Source organism: Durio zibethinus, chromosome 1 (genome assembly GCF_047325235.1).
Source record: "Durio zibethinus cultivar Kanyao isolate XHJ-2024 chromosome 1, ASM4732523v1, whole genome shotgun sequence".
NCBI lineage: Eukaryota > Viridiplantae > Streptophyta > Magnoliopsida > Malvales > Malvaceae > Durio > Durio zibethinus.
In genome coordinates this window covers 13,527,501-13,552,500 of record NC_143162.1, presented here as the reverse complement: position 1 = coordinate 13,552,500, position 25,000 = coordinate 13,527,501, and the positions used below count along the sequence as shown (strand labels likewise).

Genomic DNA, 25,000 nt, shown 5'->3' with positions numbered 1-25,000 from the left:
TGACGTCACGGACAGCGAACCGTCCACGTCGCCGTAATCTGAACACTTCACCAGACCATTCAATCAGTAGGAGTGATGGGCAGTGTGCACAAAGGGCATGGATGTAGTCAATGCGAGCTGATGACTCGCGCTTACTAGGAATTCCTCGTTGAAGACTAACAATTGCAATGATCTATCCTCATCATGATGAAATTTCAAAGATTACCCTGGCCTATCAGCCAAGGCTATAGACTCATTGAATACATCAGTGTAGCGTACGTGTGGCCCAGAACATCTAAGGGCATTACAGACCTATTATTGCCTCAAACTTCCTTGGCCTAAGTGGCCATAGTCCCTCTAAGAAGCTAGCCACGAAAGATCACCTCTGCGTAGCTAGTTAACATGCTGAGGTCTCGTTTGTTAATGGAATTAACCAGACAAATTGCTCCACCAACTAAGAACAACCATGCACCACCACCCATAGAATCAAGAAAGAGCTTTCAGTTTGTCAATCCTTCATATGTCTGGACCTGGTAAGTTTCCCCGTGTTGAGTCAAATTAAGCCGCAGGCTCTACTCCTGGTGGTGCCCTTCTATCAATTCCTTTAAGTTTCAGCCTTACGACCATACTCTCCCCAGAACCCAAAGACTTTGATTTCTCATAAAGTGCCAGTGGAGTCCTAAAAGTAACATCCGTCGATCCCTGGTCGGCATCGTTTGTGGTTGAGACAGGATGGTATCTAATCGTCTTTAAGCCCCTAACTTTCGTTCTTGATTAATGAAAACATCATTGGCAAATGCTTTCGTAGTTGTTCATCTTTCATAAATCCAAGAATTTCACCTCTGACTATGAAATACGAATGCCCCTGACTGTCCCTGTTAATCATTACTCTGATCCCAAAGGCCAACACAATAGGACTGAAATCCTATGATCTTATCCGATGCTAATGTATACAAGCGTAGGCCTACTTTGAGCACTCTAATTTCATCGAAGTAATAGTGTCAGAGGAACGACCTGGGCAATTAAGTCCAGGAGCGCATCATCAGTAGTAGGGACAAGTAGACCGGTGCTCACCATGAGGCGGACCTGACGACCCAACCTTATTTTTAACTACAAGCTTTTTAACTGCAACAACTTAAATATACGCTATTGGAGTTGGAATTGTCGTGGCTGCTAGCACCAGACTTGCCCTCCATTGGATCCTCATTAAGGGATTTAGATTGTACTCATTCTAATTACCAGACTCATAGAGCCTAGTATTGTTATTTATTTTCGCTACCTCTCTGTGTCAGAATTGGGTAATTTGAGCGCCTGCTGCCTTCCTTGGATGTGGTAGCCGTTTCTCAAGCTCTCTTTTCAAAATTGAACCCTAATTCTCCGTCACTCGTCACCACCATAGTAGGCCACTATCCTCCCATCGAAAGTTGATAGGGCAAAAATTTGAATGATGCGTCACCAACGTAAAGGTCGTGCAATCCGTCGAGTTATCATGAATCATCAGAGCAAAGGGCGTAGCCTGTGTCAACCTTTTATCTAATAAATGCATTCCTTCCAAAAGTCGAGGTTTGTTGCATGTATTAGCTCTAGAATTACTATGATTATTCGAGTAGTAGATACTATCAAACAAACTATAATTGATTTAATGAGCAATTCACAGTTTCACAGTCTAAATTAGTTCATACTTACACATGCATGGCTTAATCTTTAAGACAAACATATGACTACTGGCAGGATCAAACCAGGTAGCATTCCTTCAGGATGTTGGCATCGTATGGGCCTTGATACACTGATCAAATGGTAGAGAGAGCCCAATGTGGAGCACAAGCATCGTGCGTGTCGAGCATGTGAAATGCATAGCATTGGATGAACGGGGGTCGAGAGCCTGTGCCCTCGAAACGTTTTGCATCCGAGAGCATGATTGAACACCGGTGCACCAATAAGGTCACAGAGGATTGGGTGGTGCACTTTGGACACCGGCCATGATTGATGTCTGACCCGTAACCCCTCAGGACATGAGACGGATGAGGGATGGCAAGACATCCAATTTCCATCGATTCAGGTATTTAGCACAGGATCTCGATTGCACCCTTGGGGTACGATGATCGCATGGGGAGAGATTGAAGAGAATGACGGGTCAACAATTTGATGCATCGAGCACGGAGCCTGCCAACACGCACAACCATAACACAACTCATATGCCTATTGCGTACAAGTGGCAGCATCCACGCACGTCGATCCATAACCCACCCAATCGATTACTCAATGAGTGAGTGAAGAAAACAATGTACGAGGCCACGCCACAATCGTTTGGCACTGGAAAAACACAAGCAAGGGCCACGAGTCTACCCGGGCCATCTGACGGGCAACAACAGTGGGATACCACCAATGCTTGGCCTAGCCGAGACCGCACACGCGAGCTCCGTTGACACCACCCCAGGGGGACGTTGCCCAATTCAGGGACTTGTTCGTGGGTTCTTGGGTAGCATCGACTGCATGCACGGCCTCGTCGAGGCCAAGGTGTTTTAGTGGTTGACGAGAAGGAACCGTGAGACCATCAAATACCGAGAGACTTGGCCAGGCCAAGCCCATAACCGCAGCTTCTGCTCGTACCACCCCTGGGAGCCACTGCCCGATTCGGGGACTTGGTCTAGGGTCTAGGGTAGCATCCGTCCCATGCATGGGCTCAAGCTTGGCTCCCCTTTTTCACATGCACGCCAACTGATCGAGGCCATGAGCACCTGTCAGTCATCGGAGCAACCAATCATCAGACAAAATGATTGGAAGGCATGCATACCCTGTATTTCACTCAAGGGACGTTACCCTAGGTGTACGTAATTGGAAGGCCATCACGCACAGCTATTGGGGGGAGAGGGGATGTCGGACCACCACCCTCTAAAGAGCATTAGAGATTTTACAGATATCCTACTAGTAGACCTTAAAGTTTCTGAAACGAGGACACTTTTTCCAAATAGGCATATCCCATACCAAGGGTGAGTAGGTGCTGATGGTGTTTGATGCGACTGCCCACAACAAGGGCCATCTTTTACCTATGCTGATCGAGGTAGGTGCCCACATCGGTTCCAGCTTGTGCGCATGCTAATTGAGGCATGCATGCACCAATGGTGGTCAAGGCATCTACTCGCACCAAGGCCCAGCATGTGCCAATAGTGTTTGAGGCAACCGCCCACACTAGGGGCCATCTTCTACCGATGCTGATTGAGGCATGGTACATACTGATGGTGATCGAGGTAAGTGCCCGCACCATGGGCTGACTTGTGTCGATGGTGGTTGAGGCATGTGCCCACACCAAGGCCCAGCATGTGCTGGCACCAAGGCCCAGATGTGCCGATGGTGTTCAAGGCAATCACCTGCAACAATGGCAATCTTCTACCAATGGTGATCGATGCAACTGCTCGAACCAAAGCCCAGCATGTGCTGATGGTGTTCAACGTAACAGCCTACACTAGGGGCCATCTTTTACCGATGGTGGTCGAGGCAAGTGCCCGCACCAAGGGCTAGCTTGTGCTAATGGTGCTCGAGGCAACTGCCCACACCAAGGCCCAGCATGTGCCGATGGTGTTCAAAGTAACCGCACGCACCAGGGACCATCTTCTACCGATGCTGATCGAGGCATGGCACATGTTGATGGTATTCCAAGCAAGTGCCCATACCAATGGCCAGCTTGGGACGATGGTGGTCGAGGCATGTGCTTGTGTCACGCCTTGGGCAGGTGCACCAGGCACATCAAGCGTACCAGCAGGTGAGCTAAAGGTTGAGGCCCGTAGACCAAGCACACTAGCTGGTATTTACGTGCAAGGCCTAGGAGACAAGGTTAGAATGCCCGCCCAGCTTGCAGGCCAGCCCATGAGGCCAAGTTCTAGCATGCAGTCTGCCCGCACCACATCCAGAAGGGCCCAAGGTGCTGGATATGCAAGTGAAGCTTCTGGAACCTTACAGGATCAGTAGGAGCCTCCTGGCATATTTGGTTGACCCTAGAAATAAGAGTTACAATCCTGATTGATTGTAATCTATATAATCCCATGATTCTAGGGATATTGCCATTAAGTGTAGTTGGAGCCTCAACTATAAATAGAGGGCTACTCCACCCTCATTTGTACACCATCAAACATTTTCGTTTCAATGAATACAGAGCATATTCCAACGTTTTGCCTTGTTATCTTGTTTCTTTTTAACTTGCGTAATCAGCCCTTCCCATTGTTCTAGTGCCTACACACTTGTGTTTTAGGCTGACTTAGGCATAAAGGAGGAGATTCCAAGCCTAAGGCCACACAGATTCTGAGTCTAAGGTCAGAGCCCGTGACAGTTGGTGTCAAAGCAAGTTCGATTCTAAGTGTTTATGTTGTGCAAGTTAGATCGTGATTGAGAAGATGGCATCCCAAAGCGACGTTGCTGACCAACAACCGCCTACAGCCTAGGAGCAGGGGCATGGAAGATGTAGGAAAGCCAGTTCAAGAGATATATGGTTTACCATGGGTGGTAGGCTGGCCAAGGTGGAGGTGACCATGGGTGATATGGGGGAGAAGCTTGAGGAAGTAGAGACTCACATTGCATCGCTAGACTCTATGGGGGAGGAGATTCAAGGTGAACTGCAAGCTGCTCTCAACAAAGGCATGGACGTGATCACCCAAAAGAATGAGGCCTTGAAGGCTGAAGTGCTGACCTTGCGTGACGGCATGGAGGCCATGCGCCATGGCATGGAGGCCATGCGCCAACAGATGGAGGAGCTTACCAGTGAGGTCGTTGCTTGCAAGACTGCCATTGGGAATGGCATGTTTGCTTGAGTGTCCAAGTCCATAATGGATGTCCCCAAGCCTAAAGAGTTCAAGGGGACTAGGGTGACCAAGGAAGTAGGCAACTACCTATGGGGTATGGAGCAGTACTTCTAGGCCATGGGCATGCAAGATGAGGCGATAAAGATAAGCATCGCTACTATGTATCTCACTGATGTAGCCTTATTGTGATGGAGGCGTAGGTGTGATGATGTCAGGTGTGGGAGCACCAAGATTGGAACCTGGGTAGAGTTCCAGAAAGAGTTCAGAGAGTAATTTTACTCGGAGTATGTCGATGATGAGGCACGGGCAAAGTTACGTAGGCTTAGCCAGCAAGAGGACATAAGGGAGTATGTTTAAAAATTCTCTGAACTGATGCTACAGATTTCAGATCTAAGTGAGAAGGATGCTTATTTGCTTTCATGGATGGGCTGAAGCCGTGGGTGAAGCATGAGCTACAACGGAGGGGAGTTCATGACTTGGCTAAAGCCATGACTACTACTAAAGCCTTAATAAAGTTCAAGCCTCTGAACAAGTTCGAGTCTTTCAAGCCCAAGGGTAAGGGTAGGGACAATAGGGACTAGAAGAAGCAGTGCAAGGGGAAGGGCCATGACAAGGAGTCCAAGGAGGAAGACCAAGACTGTTCAACCAAGGATGGCAAGAGGAAGCCACTAGCAGGCAAATGGAAAGCAAAAGAGGATCAAGAGCCATTAGAATGCTACCTATGTAGAGGGAGCCACATAGCACGTAATTACCCGCAGAAGGGCAAGCTGGCTGCTGTAGACAAGGAGTCTGACGAGGAGCCAGAGTCAGAGGTAGCAAAGCTTGGGTTGTTAGTGCTCAATGCTATCCAAAGTAAAAGGAGCCATAAGCCAAAGGGCTTGATATTTGCAGATCTGATGGTTACGAGTCAGAAGGTGAGTGCACTGGTGGACACAGGTGCCTCACATCTTTTTATTTCAGGTGATGAAGCCCAAAAGCTCAAACTAAAGGTGCAAAAAGGGACTGGTACCATTAAAACAGTGAACTCCAAGGAGGTTTCAACCATTGGAGTAGCACAGGGAGTGGAGTTACAGCTTAGAGACTGGAAAGGCAAGGAGACCATAGAGGTAATACCCCTTGATGACTATGAGTTTGTGATTATGTTGGATTTTCTTGTTTGGATTAACGCCCTCTTTGTACCTTTTATCGATTGTGTTTGCATCCTGGATGCAAGGTGCCAATGCCTAGTGCCATTGAAGAGAGGGTCTGGAGTTGGGTCACGAATGGTGTCAGCCATCTAATTTGCCAAGGTGGTAAGTAGACAAGAAGACACCTTCTTGGCAACCCTGAAGTATGAGGAACCAAGGGAGAATGAGATCGAGTCACCCTTGAAGGTGCTGAAGGTGCTGAAGACCTTTAGTGATGTGATGCTTGTAAAGCTACCTAGCCAGCTACCACCTAAGAGAGAGGTGGACCACAAGATCAAGCTGGTGTCTGAGGCCAAGCCACCAGCTAGAGCCCCTTACCGAATGTCCCCATCAGAGTTAGAAAAATTGAGGAAGTAGCTCAAAGAGTTAGTTGATGCTGGCTTCATCAGGCCATCGAAGGCACCATATGGTGCATCGGTTCTATTCTAGTGCAAGCATGATGGGTCGTTGCAGCTGTGCATAGACTACTAGGATTTGAACAAGCTGACTATCAAGAGCAAGTACCCTATCACACTAATTGTGGACTTGTTCGACCAACTTGGGAGCGCAAGGTGGTTCACCAAGCTGGATTTGAGGTCGAGCTACTATCAAGTCGAGGGAGATGAGCTAAAGACAGCATGTGTCACTCGGTATGGTTTGTATGAGTTCTTGGTGATGCCTTTCAGACTCACGAATGCCCCAGCAACATTCTGCACCATTATGAACAAGGTACTTTAGTCGTTCCTTAATCGATTTGTTGTGGTTTATTTGGATGACATTATGATCTACAGCCAGACTTTGGGAGAGCAAGTAGACCACTTGAGACAGGTGTTCTAGGTGTTACGAGCGCACAAGCTGTTTGTCAAGAGGGAGACGTGCTCATTCACCGAGCAAGAGATCTCATTCCTTGGCCACATAGTGGGAGGTGATAGGATACGCATGGATGAAGGCAAGGTGCACGCCATCTTGGAGTGGCAACTGCCAGCCAAGGTCACTGAGTTGAGATCATTCCTTAACTACTATAAGCGCTTCATCAAAGGTCACTCAGCAATAGCCACGCTATTGACTGACTTGCTCAAAAAAGAGAGAGCATGAGAGCGGAGCGTATGGTGCCAGGAAGCCTTTAATAGGTTGAAGCAGGCTATGACCGAAGAGCCAGTCTTGGCCTTGCCAGACCATGCCAAGCCATATGAGGTGCATACGAATGCATCAGACTTTGCCATAAGGGGCGTGTTGATGCAGGAGGGACATCCAGTCACTTTCGAGAGTAGGAAGCTGAACGAGACTGAGCATAAGTACATGGTCCAAGAGAAGAAGATGACTGCAGTGGTGCATTGCTTGCGCACTTGGTGCCATTACCTGTTGTGGTCGAGGTTCGTGGTTAGGACAGACAATATGGCGACCAGCTACTTCCAGACGCAGAAGAAGCTATCCCCCAAGCAGGCAAGATGGCAAGATTTTCTTATGAAATTTGACTTTCAGATAGAGTACAAGCCGGGGTAAGCGAACCTAGTGGCAGACACCCTGAACAGGAAGGCTAAGCTTGCTGCCATTAGCCAACCAGAGGGGTCACTAGTGCCATGCATCAAGGAGGGACTTGTGCATGATTCTACAGCCAAGGCTCTCATGGAGTACGCCCAGAAAGCTAAGACTAGGTGATTTTGGATGCAGGATGGTTTGTTGTACACCAACGACAGTAGACTATTTGTGCCGTAGCATGAGAAGCTCCACAAGGAAGTTTTACAAGAGTGTCATAATTCAAGGTGGGTTGGACACCCCGGAGTGAGCCACACCTTGACGCTGATCAAGGATAGGTACTACTGGCTGCACATGAGGGACAATGTGAAGGCCTATATAAAGACTTGTCTTATGTGCCAATAGGACAAGGTAGAGCTCAAGAAACCAAGCGATCTCTTGGAGCCATTGCCAGTGCCAGAGTGACCATAGGAGAGTGTTTCTCTGGACTTTATAGTCAGTCTACCCAAAGCAAAAGGGTTTGAAAGCATCATGTTAGTGGTGGACAAGTTTTCCAAGTATGAAATATTCATTCCAGCAACCAAGGAGTGCCGGTCGAGGAGGCAGCTCAATTGTTCCTGAAAAACATGGTTAAGTACTAGGGAGTGCCAAGGACCATTGTTAGTAATCGAGACGAGCATTTCACGGTAGGTTTTGGACTGAGTTGTTCAAGCTGTTGGGGTCAGACTTGAACTTTTCCACCAGCATGCATCCGCAGACCAATGGGCAGACAGAATGAGTAAATGGACTATTGGAAGTCTACCTCAGGCACTATGTAAGTGCCACACAAAGAGACAGGCCAAAGCTGCTAGATGTTGCACAGTTTTCCTACAACTTGCAAAGGAGTGAGGCAACGAACCAGAGCCCATTTGAGGTGATGACAGGGCAACAACCACTAACACCTGGTTCGATTGCTGTAGGTTATATAGGGTCAAATCTAGTAGCATATAAGTTTGCCAAGGCATGGCAGGAGCAAACTAGCTTGGCCAGAGTCTGTCTACAAAAGGAGGCCAAGAGGTCAAAGAAGTGGGTAGACTAGAATAGGCAGGACATACAGTTCCAGGTTAGGGACTTGGTGTTGGTGAAGTTGCATCCCATTGTGCACCATAGAGGGCTGCACGAAGGCCTAGTCTGGAGGTATGAGGGACCTTTTCGAGTAGTCAAGAGGGTAGGCAAGGTTGCCTATAAGCTGGATATAACACCCAAGCCGAGGGTACACCTGGTGTTCCATGTAAGCACGCTCAAACCATTCCATGAGGATGAGGGAGATCCAGGATGGGTAGAGTCAAAGCATGCACCATTGGGAGTAAGGGCCTCATATGAGAAAGAGGTCCACAACATCATAGCCGACCAAGAGGTGAGACGGAAGAACTACCAACCAAGACAAGAGTACTTGGTGTGCTAGAAGGGACTTCCAGATAGTGAGGTGAGTTAGGAACCAACAGAAGACTTATGACAGTTCAGGGACCAGATCAGGTAGTACCATGTAGAAGACACAACGACGGTGTTACGCAATCAGGTGAAAAGAATGTCATGCCTTGGGCAGGTGCACCAAGCACATCAAGTGAGCCAGAGGTTGAAGCCTGCAGACCAGGTGCACTAGCGGGTATTTACGCGCAAGGCCTAGGAGACAAGGTAAGAACGCCCGCCTTGCCTACATGCCATCCCGTAAGGCCAAGGCCTGGCATGCAGGTTACCCGTACCACATCCAGAAAGGCCCAAGGAGTTGGATACACAAGTGAAGCTTCTGGAACCTTGTAGGATCAGCAGGAGCCTCTTGGCAGATTTGGTTGATCCTAGAAATCAGGAGTTACAATCCTGATTGATTGTAATTTGTATAATCCCATGATTCTAGGGATATTGCTATTAAGTGTAGCTGGAGCCTCAACTATAAATAGAGGGCTGCTCTACCCTAATTTGTACACCATCAAACACTTCTGTTTCACTAAATACAGAGCATATACTTTAACTTGCATAATCAGCCCTTCCCATTGTTCTAGTGCCCGCACGCTTGTGTTTTAGGCTGACTTAGGCATAAAGGAGGAGATTCTAAGCCTAAGGCCGTACGGATTCTGAGTCTAAGGTCAGAGTCCGTGACATCTACACCAAGGCCCAACACGTGTCGATGGTGCTCGAGGCAACCACCCGCACCAAGGGCCATCTTCTGTCGATGCTCATTGAGGCATGCATGTGTCAATGGTGGTCAAGGCAATTGCCTGTTCCAAGGGCCAGCTTGTGCCAATGGCAGTCGAGGCAAGTGCCCTTACCAAAGGGCAGCCTGTGTCGATGATGGTCAATACATGTGCAATCACCATGTGCCATCATGTGCCGTTAATGGTTGAGGCCTTGGTCGAAGTTTGATTTTAAGCCACGGTGCACATGTTGGGCTCAGGCATGTGCTAGTGCAGCATTGCTCGGGGCACCATCGTCGGAGCATGGCCAGAGAACCTGACCGATGGCATTGGCGGTTTCGATGATTGGGGGTCCAGAGGGGTGTGCGCACATGATGTGCGATGGGTGCTTGTACTTCGCCCTTATATTGGCCCCCTATCCCTTAACAAACCTTGACAACTCACACCCTCTTAAATAGCATATGAGATTTTACAGGTTTGTTGCCAGTAACCATTCAAGTGTCTAAAATAAGGACACTTTTTCAAATGGCCACAAAATCTTCTACACTTTGAGTTTTTAGCTGAATTGTTTTTTGCATACCAAAAAAAATAAAAGGTCAAGTCTACCAAATTTGGGGCCAAAAATCCTTCTAAAAAAATTTTAAAAAATCCCGAACCGTAAAAAATTTCAAAAATCATGAAAAATAGAAATCGAGTTATCTTGCCATGAAACTTCACAAGAAGGCTTAGGGGACCATTGTATGAATTTAAAAGCCATGAAAATGGCATTGGCATGGCATAAATATAAAGATGTACCTAAACCCACCTACCACCCGATCGTGGCGTGCATGGTGCTCAACCCTAGCTCAAGACACCTGCACTTGGTGTGCGGGCACTAGGGAGTGCTCATATGAATTCACAGGCCATAAAAATGGCATTGCATGGTAGAAATATGAAGATATCCCTAAACCCACCTGCCACCTGGTCGTGGTGCTCATTGGTGCTCGACCCGGGCTTAGGACACCGCGTATGGTGCGCGGGCGTTGGGAAGCACTCATATGTATTCATGGACCACAAAAATGGCTTTGACACTGTAGAAACATGAAGATATCCCTGAAACCACTTACTGCTCAATCGTGGTGCATAAGGTGTATAGCCTAGGCCCAAGTGCAGTTGCTTGGTGCGCGACCCAGCATGGGTCGATGTTGTTTGAGGGAACTACCCGCACCAAGGTCCAGCATGCATCAATGGTGATCGAAGCATGCACCAAGAGTAAAGGCCAACATGTCTCGATGGTGGTCAAGGCATGTGCATGTGTCACGGTCAACAAGCAAGCCGGGACTAGCCTCGGGGTTGTAGTGGGATAAGGTCCGATAGTCGGAGGGACCAGGCCTTAAGGCCTACTCGAAGCACAGGTCATGGGGACTAGGACTGAGACATTGGTGTGGGCAGTGATCAGACTCTAGAGGCTCAGGCACGGTGTTAGGTTCGACAGAATTGAGCCAGGCCCAGGTGCAGGTGATGGTGGGTGATGCGCGGTGCGTGGGCACACAATCAGACTGACGCGTGGGCATGTGATCAGACCAGGGGTGTCTGAGGCTGCATCCCGTACCAAGTGCCAGTCTTGCATCTTGGGCATGTGCACCAGGAGTTGAGGCCTGCCCCCCAGCGGCCAAGGCTCGAGCACCGTATGCAGAGGCGAGGGTTCCAGCAATACTCATTGCTATTGCTGTCCAGACTACCCGCTCGAAAGTCTGGCCTATCCATGGCATCGGGACTAGGCCCATAACATGCTCGCACCACATCCAGGTGGACCCAGGGAGTGGGGTTGAACCAGAACCATATAGAAAGCCTGTAAGATCTGTAGCACACAGAAGGGGACTCGATCGATCCTCAGCTTGCGTATTCTGCCTCTTTGGCTGGCTTAGTGACCTCACGCTTGTTTCGTAGGTTGACTTAGGCATATAAAGTTCATTCCCACTCTAATCTCCGATTGGATCGAAGGTTGTGGCTACAAAAACCGTAGCAGAATTGACAGCACACAGAGAGGGACCCAATCACTCTTCAACTTGCGCATTCTGCCTCTCTGGCCGACTTAATGCCCGCACGCTCATTTCATAGTTTGACTTAGGCATACGAAGTTCATTCTCGATCGAGACCGAGGGACAGAAGGCCTCAGGTCATGCCCAATCCCAGAGAGGGGTGAAATAAAAAGAAAGAAGATTGGTAAGGGAAAGGGGAGGGACGAATCGAAGCTACAAAGGGCTGAATCTCAGTGGATCATGGTAGCAAGGCTACTCTACCACTTACAATACCCCATCGCATATTTAAGTCATTGTAAAGGATTCTACCCATCATTTGGTGGGAATTGAGCTCCAAGGAAGCCCGCATGGCTCGTTCGTTGCGAGGGTTGCATGTACGACACGTGCCCTTGGGGGCATGGGCCCCTACTGCAGGTCGACAATCGGGCGATGGGTGCGCACATCGCTTCTAGCCCAAATTCTAACTTAGAGGTGTTCAGTTATAATCCAACGCATGGTAGCTTTACGCCACTGGCTTTTCAACTAAGCGCGATGATCAATTGTACAAATCAACGGTTCCTCTCGTACTAGGTTGAATTACTATCACGTCATTGCCATCAGTAAGGTAAAACTAACCTATCTCACGGTGGTCTAAACCCAGCTCACGTTCCCTATTGGTGGGTGAACAATCCAACACTTGGTGAATTCTACTTCACAATGATAGGAAGAGCCGACATCGAAGGATCAAAAAGTAATGTCGCTATGAACGCTTGGCTACCATAAGCCAGTTATCCTTGTGGTAACTTTTCTGACACCTCTAGCTTCAAATCTCAAAAATTTAAAGGAACGATAGGCCATGCTTTCACGGTTCATATTCGTACTGGAAATCAGAATTAAACGAGCTTTTACCCTTTTGTTTCACACGAGATTTTTGTTCTCGTTGAGCTCATCTTAAGACACCTGCACTATCGATTTCTCACCCATATGCAGCACATAGAAGGGGACCTGACTGATCCTTAGCTTATGTATTCTGCCTCCCTAACGGCTTAATGCCTGCACACTCATTTTGTAGGTTGACTTAGGCATACAGAGTTCATTCCTGATTGGGACCGAGGGACAGAAGGCCTCGGGTCATGCCCAACCCCGGAGGGGGTGACGTAAAAAAAAAGAAGGTCAATGGGGGAATGAGAGGGGGAAGAGGGAGGGATGAATCGAAGTGACAAAAGGTTGAATCTCGATGGATCATGGCACCAAGGCCACTCTACCAATTACAATACCCTGTCGCGTATTTAAGTCATCTGCAAAGGATTCTACTCGTTGCTCGATGGGAATTGAGCTCTAAGGAGGCTCGCATGGCTCGTCCGCCGTGGGGGCTGCACCTATGACATGTACCCTTGGGGGCCATGGGCCCCTACTGCGGGTCGACAATCAGGTGGTGGGTGCGTGCATCATTTTTATCCCAGATTCTGACTTAGAGGTGTTCAGTCATAATCCAATTAACGGTAGCTTCATGCCACTGGCTTTTCAACCAAGCACGATGACCAATTGTGCGAATCAACGATTCCTCTCGTACTAGGTTGAATTACTATCACGTCGTCGCCATCAGTAGGGTAAAACTAACCTATCTCACGATGATCTAAACCTAGCTCCCATTCCCTATTGGTGGGTGAATAATCCAACACTTGGTGAATTCTGCTTCACAATGATAGGAAAAGCCTACATCGAAGGATCAAAAAGCAACGTCGCTATGAATGCTTGGCTGCCACAAGCCAGTTATCCCTGTGGTAACTTTTTTGACACCTCTAGCTTCAAATCCCAAAGGTTTGAAAGATCAATAGGCCACGCTATCATAAGATTTTTGTTCTTGTTGAGCTCATCTTAGGACACCTACGTTATCTTTTAACAGATGTGTCACCCCAACCAAACTCCCCACCTGACAATGTCTTCCACCCGGGTGAGGCTGGCCTTGGGTCGAAAAAAAGGGGTCGTGCCCCACTTCCGATTCATGAAATAAGTAAAATAACGTTAAAAGTAGTGGTATTTCAATTTCGCCCAAGGGCTCCCACTTATCCTACACCTCTCAAGTCATTTCACAAAGTCGGACTAGAGTCAAGCTCAACAGGGTCTTTTTTCTCGTTGATTTCACCAAGCCCGTTCCCTTGGCTGTGGTTTTGCTGGATAGTAGATAGGGACAGTGGGAATCTCATTAATCCATTCATGCACGTCACTAATTAGATGACAAGGTATTTGGCTACCTTAAGAGAGTCATAGTTACTCCCGCCGTTTACCCGCGCTTGGTTGAATTTTTTCACTTTGACATTCAGAGCACTGGTAAAAATCACATTGCGTGAGCATCCGCAAGGACCATCACAATGCTTTCTTTTTAATTAAACAGTCAAATTCCCTTTGTCCGTACCAGTTTTAAGTCGACTGTTCGTCACTCGTGGAAGGCCTCCGAGGGTGTCATTCTCAGTTCGTCCCCCGATCGGCATGCGGTGACCCGTTCTCACCATGGAAGTAGCTCGAGCAATGCACCGACAATCGACGGGTTCGAGACTGGGACCCCTATGACCAGCCCTTAGAGCCAATCTTTTTTCAAGGTTACAGATCCATTTTGTCGACTTCCCTTACCTACATTATTCCATTGACCAAAGGTTGTTCACCTTGGAGACCTAATGTGGTTATGAGTATGATCGGGCACAGACAGTACTTGATCCTTTGGATTTTCAAGGGTCATCGGGGGTGCACCGGACATCACGTGACGTGTGGTGCTCTTTTAACCGCTGGACCCTACCTTCAGTTAAGTCGTTTCCAGGATGGGTGGGCCGTTAAACAGAAAAGATAACTCTTTTCGAGGCCCTCACCGACGTCTCTGGACTCCCTAACGTTACTGTCAGTCATCGCATCTCGGTTCAAGAATTTTAGCCTGATTCCCTTTTGAAGCTCAAGTGGGACACGCTATCAGATAGGCTTCCCCCATCTCTTAGGATCGACTAACCCATGTGCAAGTGCCATTCACATGGAACCTTTACCCTCTTCAGCCTTCAAAGTTTTCATTTGAATATTTGCTACTACCACCAAGATCTGCACCGATGGCCATTTTGCTCGGGCTCATGCCCCAAGTTTTACGGTGATCGTCACACCCTCCTACTCATCGGGGCCTGGCCTTTGCCCCGACGATCAGGTATAGGTCACACGCTTAAGCACCATCCATTTTTGGGCTAGTTGATTCGGCAGGTGAGTTGTTACACATTCCTTAGTGGATTTCGACTTCCATGACCATCGTCCTGCTGTCTTAATTGACCAACACCCTTTGTGGGTTTCGGGTTATCGCGTAGTTGGGATCGTAACTCAAATTTCGGTTCATCCCGCATCACCAGTTCTGCTTACCAAAAATGGCCCACTTGGAGCTCTCGATTTCATGGCATGGCTCAACGAAGTAGTCACGCTGTCTTACCTATTTAAAGTTTGATAATAGGTCGAAGGCGTTACACCCCTAATGCCTCTAATCATTGGCTTTACTAGATAGAACTCGTTGGGGGCTTCAGCTATCCTAAGGAAAACTTCAGAGGGAACCAGCTACTAGACGGTTCAATTAGTCTTTCGCCCCTATACCCAAGTTAGACGAATGATTTGCACATCAATATCACTGTGGGCCTCCACCAAAGTTTCCTCTAGCTTCGCCCCGCTTAGGCATAGTTCACCATCTTTCGCGTCCTAATGGGCATGCTTGCACTCAAACCCTTCTCAAAAGATCAAGGTCGATCGACGATGCACCCATGAGGGATCCCATCAATCAACTTCCTTGTGCTTTACGGGTTTTTTGGCCCATTGACTCACACGCATGTCAGACTTCTTGGTTCATGTTTCAAGATGGGCTGAATGGGGAGCACGCAAGTGTCGAGGTGGGCTTGGGGTTGGGCTCTTCCTGGTTCGCTCGTCGTTACTAGGGGAATCCTAGTATGTTTCTTTTCCTCTGCTTATTCATATGCTTAAACTCAGCGGGTGATCCTGCCTGACCTGGCATCACGATGCGAGCATCGATCGAGCAATGTGAGGGGTCCGACGGGGTTCGGGTGGACAACGAGCACGCGTCACTGGGGACGAGGCATACCGGGAGCTTTACCCCCGACGATCATGGCACTGTCATTGTCGGGGACTCACTTTTTAGCCAACCATGATCGATGGGATCACGGGAAACCATCTTTCACCCACCCCTTCCCCTGAGCTCGATGGCGGGGGGTCGGAGGGGCGGTGACGGTGCATGACACCCAGGCAGGCGTGCCCTCGGCCTAATGGCTTCGGGTGCAACTTGCGTTCAAAGACGCGATGGTTCACGAGATTCTGCAATTCACACCAAGTATCACATTTTGCTACATTCTTCATCGATGCGAGAGCCAACATATCCGTTCCCTAGAGTCATTTCATTTTTTTATGACAAAAGGAGTCACAGCACCATCCGCGATGCACCACCAACGGGATGGTGACGACTCACGCGCTCCGTTTTGGTTTTGGTTCCTTGGAATGATTCACGTTGGGGGTTCATTGTTCAACAGTGAGTGAGACGATGCCGATTGTTTTGCCCGCCTGGTAGGGGAGACGAAGTGACCGTCACACCTACCCAGGGCCAAAAGGGGCTCGGGGTACGGAGGCACCCTTGCCCCCTCGATGTTTCATTAACGTGTCCACCGATCATCCGTCAAGCAAGGTTTCAACAGTGATCCTTCTGTAGGTTCACCTACGAAAACCTTGTTACGACTTCTCCTTCCTTTAAATGATAAGGTTCAGTGGACTTCTCACGACGTCATGGGCGATGAACCGTCTAGGTCACCATGATCTGAACACTTCATCGGACCATTCAATCGATAGAAGGGACAAGCGATGTGTACAAAAGGTAGGGACGTAGTCAACGCGAGCTTACTAGGAATTCCTCATTGAAGACCAACAATTGCAATGATCTATCCCTATCACGATGAAATTTCAAAGATTACTCGGGCCTGTCTGCCAAGGCTATAGACTCGTTGCATACATCAGTGTAGTGCGCGTGTAGCCTAGAACATCTAAGGGCATCACAGACCTGTTATTGCCTCAAACTTCCTTGGCCTAAGCGGCCATAGTCCCTCTAAGAAGCTAGCCATAAAGGATCACCTTCGCGTAGCTAGTTAACAGGCTGAGGTCTCGTTCATTAACGAAATTAATCAGACAAATCACTCCACCAACTAAGAATGGCCATGTACCACCACCCATAGAATCAAGAAAGAGCTCTAAGTCTGTTAATCCTTACTATGTCTGGACTTGGTAAGTTTCCCCATGTTGAGTCAAATTAAGCCACAAGCTCCACTCCTGGTGGTGCCCTTCCATAAATTCCTTTAAGTTTCAGCCTTGTGACTAAACTCCCCCAAAACTCGAAGACTTTGATTTCTCATAAGGTGCCGGCAGAGTCCTAAAAGTAACATCCATCGATCCCTAGTTGACATCGTTTATGGTTGAGACTAGGACGGTATCTGATCGTCTTCGATCGCCCAACTTTCATTCTTGATTAATGAAAACATCCTTGGTAAATGCTTTCACAATTGTTCATCTTTCATAAATCCAAGAATTTCACCTCTGACTATGAAATACAAATGCCCTCGACTGTCTTTGTTAATCATTACTCCAATCCCGAAGGCCAACACAATAGGACCGAAATCCTATGCTGTTATCCCATGCTAATGTATACAAGCCTAGGCCTACTTTGAGAACTCTAATTTCTTCAAAGTAATAGTGCCGGAGGAATGACCCAGGCAATTAAGTCCAGGAGCGCATCACCAGTAGTAGGGATGAGTAGACCGTGCTCACTGTGAGGTAAACCTACTGGGGTCTTCGGCAGCATCGACTGCGTGCACGGCCTCGTCAAGGCCAAGGTGTTTTTGTGGTTGATGAGAAGGAACCGCGAGATCATCAAATACCGAGAGACTTGGTCGGGCCAAGCCCATAATCGTAGCTTCTACTCACATCACCTCAGGGAGCCGTTGCTTGATTCTGAGACTTGGTTTAGGGTCTAGGGCAGCATCCATCATGTGCACAGGCTTGAGCTCGACTCCTCTTTTTTACATGCACGTCAATCGATCAAGGCCATGGGTGCATGCCGATCACCGGAGCAACCAATCATCGAACAAAATGGCCAGAAGGCATGCACACCCTGTATTTCGCTTGAGGGATGTTGCCCTGGATGTACACAATGGGAGGCCCATCACGCACACTTACTCCCCCCATGGGGGGAGAGGGGGTGCTAGACCACCATCGTCTAAAGAGCATTAGAGATTTTGTAGATATTCTACCAGTAGACCTTAAAGTGTTTGAAATGGGGATACTTTTTCAAAATAGGCATATCTCGTACCGAGGGTGAGTAAGTACCGATAGTGGTCGAGGCATGTGCCTGCACCAAGGCCTAGCACATACCGATGGTGTTCGCGGTAATTGCCCACACCAAGGGCCATCTTCTACCAATGCTGATTGAGGCATCCCTTGCCAACGGTGATCCAGGCAAGTGCCTGCACCAAGGGCTAGCTGGTGCCGATGGTGGTCAAGGCATGTGCCCGCACTAAGGCTCAGCATGTGTCGATGGTGTTCGAGGCAACCGTCTGCACCAAGGACCATCTTCTACCAATAGTGATCTAGGTAATCGCCTGTACCAAGGCCCAGCATGTGCTAATGGAGTTTGGTGCAATCGCCTGTACCAGGGGCCATTTCTGCCAATAGTGGTTGAGGCAAGTGCCCATGTCACGTCCTGGACGGGCGCGCCAGGCACATCAGGTGCACCAGTAGGTTGAGGCCCATAGACCAGGCACGCTAACGGGTATTTGAGCACAAGGCTTGAGAGACGAGGCCAGAACACCCACCCAGCTTGTAGGCCAACCCGTGAGGCCAAGGCCTGGCATGCAGGCTGCCCGTACCATATCCAGAGGGGCCCAAGGTGCTAGATATACAACGGAAGCTTCTGAAAGCTTGCAGGATCAATAGGAGCCTCCTGGCAGATTTGGTTGACCTTAAAAATCAAGAGTTAGAATCCTGATTGATTGTAATCTGTATAATCCCTTGATTTTAGCCTTTATTCTAGGGATATTGGCATTAAGTGTAGCTGAAGCCTCAACTATAGATAGAGGGCTGCTCCACCCTCATTTGTACACCATCAAACACTTCTGTTTTAGTGAATACATAGTATATTCTAGCATTCTGCCTTGTTATCCTGTTTCTCTTTAATTTGCATAATCAGCCCTTCCCTTTGTTCTAATGCCTGCATGCTTGTGTTTTAGGTTGACTTAGGCATAAAAGAATAGATTCCAAGCCTAAGGCCACACGGATTCTGAGTCTAAGGTCAGAGACTATGACACCCACACTAAGGGTCGGCTTGTGCCGATGGTGCTCGAGGTAATCGCCCACACAAAGGCCTAGTATGTGTTGATAGTGTTTGAGGCAACCGCACGCGCTAGGGACCATCTTCTGTTGATGTTGATCGAGGCATGGCACATGCCAATGGTGGTCCAGGCAAGTGTCTGTACCAATGGCCAGCTTGTAACGATGGTGGTCGTGGCATATGCCCGCATCGAGGCCCAACACGTGCCGATGGTGCTTGAGGCAACCATCCGCACCAAGGGCTATTTTCTACAGATGCACATCGAGGCATGCATGTGTCAATGGTGGTCGAGGCAAGTGCCTATTCTAAGGGCCATCCTCTACGATGGTGGTCGAGGTAAGTGCCTGTACCAAAGGGTAGCCGGTGCCGATGATGGTCAATGCATGTGCCATCACCATGCACCATCATGTGCCTTGGAGACTCACATTGCATCGTTAGACTCCATGGGGGAGGAGATCTGAGGTGAGCTGCAAGCTACTCTCAACAAATGTATGGACGTGATCACCCATAGGAATGAGGCCTTGGAGGCTGAAGTGCTGACCTTGCGCGATGGCATGGAGGCCATGGGCTAACGGATGGAGGAGCTTGCCAGTGAGCTCATTACTTGCAAGACTTTCATTGGGAATGGCATGTTTGCTGGAGTGTCCAAATCCAGATTGGATGTCCCTAAGCCTAAGGAGTTCAAAGGGACTAGGGCAGCCAAGGAAGTAGACAACTACCTATGGGGTATGGAGCAACACTTCCAGGCCATGGGCATGTAGGATGAGACAATAAAAGTAATCACCGCTGCTATATATCTCACTGATGTAGCCTTATTATGGTGGAGGCACAGGTGTGATGATGCTAAACATAGGAGTGCCAAGATTGGAACCTGGGCAGAGTTTCAAAAGGAGTTCAGAGAGCAATTTTACCCGAAGTGTGTCGATGATGAGGCACGGGCAAAGTTACGCAGGCTGAGCCAACAAGGGGACATAAGGGAGTATGTCCAAAAATTCTCTGAACTGATGCTACAGATCTCAGATCTAGGCGAGAAGGATGCCTTATTTGCTTTCATGGATAGGCTGAAACTGTGGGTGAAGCATGAGCTACAACGGAGGGGAGTTCATGACTTGGCTAAAGCCATGACTACTATTGAGGCCTTGATAGAGTTCAAGCCTCTGAACAAGTTCGAGTCTTCTAAGCCCAAGGGTAAGGGCAAGGACGATAGGGACCGAAAGAAACAGTCCAAGAGAAAATATCATGATCGAAAGTCTAAGGATGGGGACCGAGACCATCCAACCAAAGATGGCGAGAGGAACCCACCAGCAGGCAAGTGGAAAGTAAAGTCAGATGAGAACCACTAGCATGCTACCTATGTGGAGGGAGCCACATAGCATGTAATTTCTCGTAAAAGGGCAAGCTGGCTATTGTAGACAAGGAGTCTGACAAAGAGCCAAAGACAAGGGCAGTAAAGCTTGGGTCATTGGTGCTCAATGTTGTCCAGAGTAAGGGGAGCCATAAGCCAAAGGGCTTGATGTTTATGGATCTGATGGTTACGGGTTAGAAGGTGAGCGCACTAGTGGACACAGGTGCCTCACATCTTTTTATTTCAGGAGATGGAGCCTAAAAGCTTAAACTAAAAGTGCAAAAAGAGACTGATACCATTAAAATGGTGAACTCCAAAGAGGTTCCAACCATTGGAGTAGCATGGGGAGTGGAGTTATAGCTTGGAGACTGGAAAGGTAATAAGACCATAGAGGTAATACCCCTTGATGACTATGAGTTTGTGATTGGGTTGGATTTCTTTGTTCGGATTAACACCCTCCTTGTGCCTTTTGTTGACTGTGTTTGCATCCTGGATGCACGGTGCCAATGTCTAGTGCCATTGAGGAGAGGGTCTGGAGTTACGTCGCGGGTGGTGTCAGCCATCCAATTTGCCAAGGTGGTAAGTAGAGAAAAAGATGCCTTCTTGGTAGCCTTGAAGTATGATGAGCCAAGGGAGAAAGAGACTGAGTCACCCTTGGAGGTGCTAAAGGTGCTAAAGACCTTTAGTGATGTGATGCCCACAAAGCTGCCTAGCCAGCTACCACTTAAGAAAGAGGTAGACCATAAGATTGAGCTAGTGTCTGAGGCCAAGCCACCAGTTAGAGCCCCTTATCGAATGTCGCTACTAGAGTTGGAGGAGTTAAGGAAGTAACTCAAAGAGTTAGTTGATGCTGGCTTTACCAGGCCATCGAAAGCACCATACGGTGCACCGGTTCTATTCCAGTGCTAGCATGATGGGCTGTTGCAGCTGTGCATAGACTACTGGGCTTTGAACAAGCTGACCATCAAGAACAAATACCCTATCCCACTCATTACGGACTTGTTCGACCAACTTGGGAGTGCAAGGTGGTTCACCAAGCTAGATTTGAGGTCGGGCTACTACCAAGTCAGGATCACGGAGGGAGATGAGCTAAAGATAGTATGTGTCACTCAGTATGGTTTGTATGAGTTCTTGGTGATGCCATTCGGACTCATGAATGCCCAGCAACATTCTGCACCCTTATGAATGAGGTACTTCAGTCGTTCCTTGATCGATTTGTTGTGGTTTATTTGGATGACATTGTGATCTATAGCTAGACTTTGAGAGAGCATGTAGACTACTTGATACAGGTGTTCAAGGTGTTACGGGTGCACAAGCTATTTGTCAAGAAGGAGAAGTGCTCATTTACCCAGCAGAAGATCCCATTCCTAGGCCATATAGTGGGAGGTGGTAGGATACGCATGGATGAAGGCAAGGTGCACGCCATCTTGGAGTGGCAACCACCAGCCAAGGTCACTGAGTTGAGATCATTCCTTGGGCTGGTTAACTACTACAGGTGCTTCATCAAAGGTCACTCAGCAATAGCCATGCCATTGACTGACTTGCTCAAGAAAGGGAGAGCATGGGAGTGGAGCGCAGGGTGCCAAGAAGCCTTTGACTGGTTGAAGCAAGCTGTGATCGAGGAGCCAGTCTTGGCCTTGCCAGACCATGCCAAGCTGTATGAGGTGCATACGGATGCATCAATCTTTGCCATAGGGGGCATGTTGATGCAGGAGGGACATCCAGTCGCGTTCAAGAGCAGGAAGCTGAACGAGACTGAGCATAAGTACACGGTCCAAGAGAAGGAGATGACTGCAGTGGTACACTGCTTGCGCACTTGGCATCATTACCTATTGGGGTCGAGGTTCATGGTTAAGACAGACAATGTGGTGACCAGCTACTTTCAGATGCAGAAGAAGCTGTCCCCCAAGTAGGCGAGATGGTAAGATTTTCTTACGAAATTTGACTTTCAGATGGAGTACAAGCCGGGGCAGGCAAACCTAGTGGCAGACACCCTGAGCAGGAAAGCTAACCTTGCTACCATTAGCCAACCAGAGGGGTCACTGGTGCCATGCATCAAGGAGGGACTTGCGCATGATCCTACAACCAAGGCTCTTATGGAGTACACCCAGCAAGGGAAGACTAGGTGGTTTTAGCTGCAGGATGGTTTATTGTACACCAAGGGCAGTACACTATTTGTGTCACAGCACGGGAAGCTCCATAAGGAAGTTTTGCAAAAGTGCCATGATTCAAGGTCGACTGGACACCCAGGAGTGAGCCGTACCTTGGCGCTAATCGAGGATCGGTACTACTAGCCGCACAAGAGGGACGATATGGAGGCCTATGTAAAGACTTGTCTTGTGTGCCAACAGAACAAGGTGGAGCTTAAGAAACCAAGTGGTCTTTTGGAGCCATTGCCAGTGCCAGAATGACCATGGGAGAGTGTTTCTCTAGACTTTATAGTCGGTCTACCCAAAGCAGAGGGGTTTGAAAGCATCATGGTAGTGGTGGATAGGTTTTCCAAGTATGGAATCTTCATTCCAGCAACCAAGGAGTGCCTAGCCGATGAGGTAGCTCAATTGTTCCTAAAGAACATGGTTAAGTACTGGAGAGTGCCAATGACCATTGTTAGTGATCGGGATGGGCATTTCACAAGCAGGTTCAGGACTAAGTTGTTCAAGCTGTTGGGGTCAGACTTGAACTTTTCCACTAGCATGCATCCACAGACTGATGGGCAGACAGAACGCGTGAATGGACTATTAAAGGTCTACCTCAGGCATTATGTGAGTGCCACATAAAAAGACTGGCCAAAGCTGCTAGATGTTGCACAGTTTTCCTATAACTTGTAAAAAAATGATGCAATGAACCAGAGCCCATTTGACGTTGTGACAGGGCAATAACCACTAACACCCAATTCTATTGTTGCAGGTTATATAGGGCTGAATCCAACAGCTTACAAGTTTGCCAAGGCATGGCAGGAGTAAACTGACTTGGCTAGAGTCTGTCTACACAAGGTGACAAAGAGGTCAAAGAAGTGGGCAGACTAGAATAGGCGAGACGTGTCGTTCCAGGTTGAAGGCTTGGTGTTGGTGAAGTTGCATCCCATTGTGCGCCACAGGGGGCTATATAAAGGCTAGTCTAGAGGTTTGAGAGACCTTTTTGAGTAGTCAAGAGGGTAGGCAAGGTTGCCTACAAGCTGGATATGCCACCTAAGCTGAGGGTACACCTGGTGTTCCATGTAAGCATTCTCAAGCCGTTCCATAAGGATGAGGGAGATTCAAGATGGGCAGAGTCAAAACGTGTGCCATTGGGAGCAAGAGCCCATATGAGAAGGAGGTCCACAGCATCATAGCTGATCGAGAGGTGAGACGAAAAAACTATCAACTAAGATAAAAGTACTTGGTGCGCTGAAAGGGACTTTCAGATAGTGAGGCAAGTTGGGAACCAGTAGAAGACTTATGGCAGTTCAGAGACCAGATCAGGTAGTACCATACAGAGGATGCAACGAGGGTGTTGCACAATCAGGTGAGGGAGAATGTCATAGCCTGGACGGGCGTGCCAGGCACATCATGTTCACCAGCACGCGAGGCAAAGGTTAAGGCCCGCACGCTGGCGGGTATTTGCGCACAAGGCTTGGGAGACGAGGCCAGAACACCCACCCAGCTTACAGGCCAGCCCGTGAGGCCAGGGCCTGGCATGCAGGCTGCCCGCACCACATCTAGAGGGGCCCAAGGTGGTAGATACACAAGGAAAGCTTCTGAAAGCTTGCAGGATCAGCAGGAAACTCCTGGCAGATTTGGTTGACCCTAAAAATCAGGAGTTAGAATCCTGATTGATTGTAATCTGTATAATCCCTTGATTTTAGCCTTTATTCTAGGGATATTGCTATTAAGTGTAGTTGGAGCCTTAACTATAAATAGAGTGCTGCTCCACCCTCATTTGTACACCATCAAACACTTCTATTTTGGTGAATACAGAGCATATTCTAGCATTCTACCTTATTATCCTGTTTCTCTTTAACTTGCGTAATTAACCCTTCCCTTTGTTCTAGTGCATGTACGCTTTTGTTTTAAGCTAACTTAGGCATAAAGGAGGAGATTCCAAGCCTAAGGTTGCATGAATTATGAGTCTAAGGTCAGAGCCCATGACACCCGCACCAAGGGCTGACTTGTGCCTATGGTGCTCGAGGCAACTGTCCACACCAAGGCCTAGAATGTGCCAATGGTGTTTGAGGCTACCGCACGCACCAGGGACCATCTTTTGTCGATGTTGATCGAGGCATGGCACATGCCGATGGTGGTCCAAGCAAGTGCCCATACCAATGGCCAGCTTGTGACGATGGTGGTCGTGGCATGTGCCTGCACCAAGTCCCAACATGTGCTGATAGTGCTTGAGGCAACCGTTCGCACAGAGGGCCATCTTCTGCCAATGCTCATCGAGGCATGCATGTGTCGATGGTGGTCGACGCAAGTGCCTAGGCAACCGTTCGCACAGAGGGCCATCTTCTGTCGATGCTCATCGAGGCATGCATGTGTTGATGGTGGTCGACGTAAGTGCCTATTCCAAGGGCCATCCTCTATTGATGCTCATCGAGGCATGCATGTGTCAATGGTGGTCAAGGCAAGTGCCTGTTCCAAGGGCCAGCTTGTGCCAATATTGGTCGAGGCAAGTGCCCATACCAAAGAGTAGCCTGTG

At 48.5% G+C, this 25,000-nt stretch overlaps 1 non-coding gene and 3 pseudogenes across 1 annotated transcript; all 4 read right to left on the bottom strand.

Annotated features, from left to right (window-relative positions):
* Positions 1–1,724, bottom strand: part of LOC149520397 (18S ribosomal RNA) — a 1,808-nt pseudogene extending 84 nt beyond the window's left edge.
* Positions 1,725–11,808: 10,084 nt separating this feature from the next.
* Positions 11,809–15,614, bottom strand: LOC149520396 (25S ribosomal RNA; annotated as a pseudogene).
* A 236-nt stretch (positions 15,615–15,850) lies between these two features.
* LOC149520395 (5.8S ribosomal RNA) lies at positions 15,851–16,006 on the bottom strand. Its single transcript, XR_016326580.1, has one exon. It is a non-coding gene; the product is annotated as a 5.8S ribosomal RNA (ribosomal RNA).
* A 294-nt stretch (positions 16,007–16,300) lies between these two features.
* LOC149520394 (18S ribosomal RNA) lies at positions 16,301–17,493 on the bottom strand (annotated as a pseudogene).
* Positions 17,494–25,000: the final 7,507 nt, after the last annotated feature.